Source organism: Macaca mulatta, chromosome 7 (assembly GCF_049350105.2).
Source record: "Macaca mulatta isolate MMU2019108-1 chromosome 7, T2T-MMU8v2.0, whole genome shotgun sequence".
Classification (NCBI taxonomy): domain Eukaryota; kingdom Metazoa; phylum Chordata; class Mammalia; order Primates; family Cercopithecidae; genus Macaca; species Macaca mulatta.
Genome location: NC_133412.1, coordinates 166,390,237 through 166,395,037, shown reverse-complemented (window position 1 = coordinate 166,395,037; position 4,801 = coordinate 166,390,237). Strand labels below are relative to the sequence as shown.

General features: G+C 49.7%; 1 pseudogene; it reads right to left on the bottom strand.

Moving 5' to 3' along the window:
- Positions 1-897: 897 nt before the first annotated feature.
- Positions 898-1,297, bottom strand: LOC106999524 (cytochrome b5 pseudogene; annotated as a pseudogene).
- Positions 1,298-4,801: the final 3,504 nt, after the last annotated feature.

Here is a 4,801-nt window from a genome sequence, read left to right as displayed (position 1 = left end):
ATTTCAAAAATGTACGCTAGGCGGCGCTGCCACCCTGGGCAAGAACCACATCTAGGCCCTCGTTTTATTCTTTCTCCTCACCCACCCCTGACCACGTGAGATTGTAGTATGCATTTTTTTGTTTGTGAATGGCTTGTTTCCACGACTAGAGTGTGGGCTGCAGGAGGGCAAGGCTTTGTTTCTTTCTTTTTAAAAATGATGTGTGTGTGTGCGTGTGTGTGTATATAGGTGTGTGTGTATATATATGCATATATATGTGTATACATATATACACACGTATATAGGGTTGTGTTTTTTTTTGTTTTTTTTTTTTTTTTTTTTTGTGAGACAGTCTCGCTTGTCACCCAGGCTGGAGTGCAGTGGCGCCATCTCGGCTCACTGCAACCTGTGCCTCCCAGGTTCAAGCGACTCTTCTGCCTCAGCCTCCCGAGTAGCTGGGATTACAGGCATGCACCACCATGCCTGGCTAATTTTTTTTGTATTTTTAGTGGACACGGGGTTTCACCATATTGGCCAGGTTGGTCTCAAACTCCTGACCTCGTGATCCACCCGCCTCAGCCACCCAAAGTGCTGGGATTACAGGCGTGAGACACGGCGCCCAGCCTGTATTTTTGTATTTCAAAACCAGATATATTTTTAAAAGATCATGCTTACAATAAGTAAATTACATAGTAAAGAAACATCAAAATAAAGTAGATGAATAAAAGGCACACTCGAAAAATCCGAGAGCGGAAAGGACAGTTCCTTTTGTTTTGTTTCTAATGTTGGAAGAAAGAAAAAGAGAAAATTAAAATTATTTTTTTCAAGAGAAGGTTTCTGTCATTTGAAGCAATTAGCGTTGGCTTCTTTTCTCCTGTGTCTAAAGCAGGATTTTCCTGCACTGGCTTCTGAGGAGGTTCATCCTTCCGCCATGTACAGGCGATACATCAAGCCAACGGCCACTGCTGACATGGCAAGGCTCACGCAGTTGGTCCACCAACTGGAACTAGAATCAACAGCAGTGATGAGAGTTTCCGAAGCTTGTTTAACTTTGGTCTGTCATCTGGATGGGGCTCCTCAATGATACATGTTTTGGACAATTCCCTGGCATCTCAAAGATGCCCGACATCCTCAAAGTTCTCAGTAGCGTCACCTCCAGCTTGTTCCCTTAAGACTTCTTCCCCACCAGGACGCTCTTCCAGAAATTTGGTCAAATCGTACACTTGTGGTGCAGAATCTGCCAGGTGCTCTTGCTGTTGTTGTGCTTCTGAATCTCTAGGGTGTAGTACTTCACGGCCTCCTCCAAGTGCTCGGCCATCTCGGTTGGCCGCGAGCCAGGCCCAGTACACATGGTCGCGTCGGGTGGAGCAGAGCTTGCAACTCCACCAGCTCCACCCGGGACATTCCCCATGCCGGGCACCGCAAGGGAGGCTGGGCGGCTGGCTCAGGGGCGGGGAGCCGTAAAAGTGCATATACATACACATATATTTTAGAAACAGGTTCTTACTATGTTCCCAGGTTGGTCTTGAACTCCCGGGCTCCAGTGACCCTCCTGCCTCGGACTCCCGAAGTCCTGGGATTACAGGCGTGAGCCACTGCGCCTGACCAAGGTTTTGTTTCTTCCACTAGTGGTACCCCCAATGCCTACAACAGCACCTGGCAATGACGGCTCGCCAAGGGGGAGTGGATAAATGAGTGGTATCCAAGCCCTCCCTAGTTTCCATCCCTAGAACTCTATGTTAAAGAGTGTTCGGATCCTTCCTTCCTTCCTTCCTTCCTTCCTTCCTTCCTTCCTTCCTTCCTTCCTTCCTTCCTTCCTCCCTCCCTCCCTCCCTCCCTCCCTCCCTCCCTTCCTTCCTTCCTTCTTTCCTTCCTTCCTTCCTTCCACAGAGTCTTGCTCTGTCGCCCAGGCTGGAGTGCAATGGTGTGATCTCGGCTCACTGCAACCTCAGCCTCCTGGGTTCCAGTGATTCTCCTGCCTCAGCCTCCTGAGTAGCTGAAATTACTCAAAGTGACCTACCTTCAGTCGCTTTTAAATCCAACTCCCGATTTTGGACAACATAGAGATTTTTGAATCCCTTTCTTTGCTCACATCGTGTTTTTTTGTTTTTTAAGATGGAGTCTCACTCTGTTGTCCCACCATGATCTCGGTTCACTGCAACCTCCACCTCCCAGGTTCAAGCAATTCTCCTTCCTCAGCCTCTCAAGTAGCTGGGATTACAGGTGTGCACCACCATGCCTGGCTAACTTTTGTATTTTTAGTAGAGACAGGGTGTTCACCATGTTGGTGAGGCTAGTCTCGAACTCCTGACCTCAAGTGATCTGCCCCGCCTCAACCTCCCAAAGTGCTGAGAGTCCAGGTGTGAGGCACCGTGCCTGGGCTCACATTGTATTTTAATTCGATTTTACACTGACAATGGTTCCTGCCAGCCAGGCGCTGCGCCAGTGCTGCAGAAGTGTCCTGTCACTCGATCCTCCAGGAGCTCCCTTTGGTTAGGCACTGTCATTAACCTCACTTGACAACAAGGAAACTGAGGCTCAGTAGAGAGGCTGGGCAGTTTTCTCAATGTCACACCCACTGAGCTCAAGGCCTGGGTTTTGAATACCAGGCCCTTGCTGTCCACGCACAGAGCCACCAGGCTATATACCCCTCTGGACACACTTCAGGCAGATCAGTGTGTTACAGTCGAGAGAGGTCTAGTCTAGGAGCCAGAAGACCTGGGTTCAAGGTATTAAGTCTGCCACTGGCTGACTGTGTGACTTTGGGCGGCCCCTTAACCTCGGCTTCCTAGTTTCCTCATCGACCAAGTGAGGAAGGAAGAACCAGCCAAGGCCAGGCGTGGTGGCTCACGCCTGTAATTCCAGCACTTTGGGAGGCCAAGGCGGGCGGATCACCTGAGGTCAGGAGTTTGAGACCAGCCTGGCCAACATGGTGAAACCCCATCTCTACTAAAAATAAAAAAATTAACGGTGCACGGTGGTGCATGCCTGTAATCCCAGCTACTCGGGAGGCCGAGGTGGGAGGATCTCTTGAACCCAGGAGGCGGAGGTTGTAGTGAGCTGAGATCATGCCACTACACTCTAGCCTGGGTGACAGAGCAAGACTCCATCTCAAAAAAAAAAAAAAAAAAAGAAAAAGAAAAGAAAGGAAAAAAAGGAAGAAACAGCCAAAAAGACAAACTGGACCCAAGGCCGCATGGACTGCTGTCTACCTCCTCAGGGCGGAATTCAGCTCTGCTCTGAGCTGGCCAGGGGGCCAGGTGTACCCAGGATGGCCTGGAGAAGGCCCTGAGGACAACATCCGCATTGGGGGAGGGGCTTCCACTGGAGGGACAGGGGGCTGTTCCGGCCTGGAGAGAGAGGACCAGTGGGTGAGTGGGTGAGAAGGACCTTCTGAGGGAGGAGAGTTCGCCGGTTTTCCAGGTGTCCTGACATGACCCGGCACTCCTAAACAACAGCCAGAGACAGGGATGAAGGTCAGTGTTCACACTCCTCAGGGTGGCCTCCGTCTTAGGTTAGAAGATGAAAAGATCTGATGCCACCCCGAGGGAATCGAAAGCTAGGCACAAAGGGAGGAAGAACTTTCTGTAAGCCAGGGGTATGGATACAGAATGAGGGGCCATGGTGGAGGAGAATGCTGGGTGAGCAGAGGCACGTCAGGAAAGTTGTCCAGAAGCTTCAAGCCAGGTTTTCCAACATGAAGATGCTATTTGCATATAACCTATGCCCCCTCAACATACATACACACACACAAAAGACCGAGATGCCTTCTCCTCCTCTTCCCACTAGACCTTAAAAATCCTTCAGGGGCTTTCCTAGGCACAACATGGAGGAAGCTGCTGAGATCTATTCCACCAACCCTGCTGGGACCAGGCCTGCCTGGATATTTCTGGCTCTCTTAAAAGAAAACAAACCTTTACCCGCTAATGTAAGCAGGCAAAATCTTTACCCAACAAAACAAACAAACCAGCTTCTGGAGGCCATGCCCGGCTTTCCTAATATGGCATCGGGTTGGTACCCTTGGCACCCAATCAACATGGATAGTCCCGCTCCCAGGAGAAGAGAAGAAGAAACAGACTACAGGTGCAGATAAAAGTCTCATCACACTGAGGGGCCTTCAAAGTTGGACAGTGCTCTTCAGGGGAGGGGTTGCCAGATAAAATCCAGAAGGCCCAGTTAAACTGTAATCTCCCATAAAAAGTGAATATTTTTTAAAAATAGGCTAGGCATGGTGGTGCACACCTGTAATCCCAGTACTTTGGGAGGCTGAGGTGGGAGGAACGCTGGAGCCCCAGAGTTTGAGACCAGCCTGGGCAACATGGCGAGACCTCATCTCTACAAAAAATTCAAAAAGTGAGCCGAGCATGGTGGCGCCTGCCTGCGGTCTCAGCCACTCAGGAGGCTGAGGTGGGAGAATCATTTGAGCCTGGATGGCTGGGGCGGCAGTGATGACCACACTACTGCACTCCAGCCTGAGTGACATTGCTAAAAAAATAAATAAATAAAAATAATAATTTTAAAAAGTATATCCCACAGCCCATTTGGGACATACTGTAAAAATTATTCATTGTTGGCTGGGCATGGTGGATCATACCTCTAATCCCAGCACTGTGGGAGACTGAGGCAGAGGGATCTCTTGAGGTCAGGAGTTCCAGACGAGTCTGAGCAGCAAAATAAGACCCTGTCTCTACAAAAAATACGAAAATTAGTCGGATGAGGCTGAAGTGAGCTATGATGGCATCACTGCACTCCAGTCTGGGTGACAGAGGGAGACCCTATCTTTAAAAAATAATAATAATGGCCGGGCGCGGTGGCTCAAGCC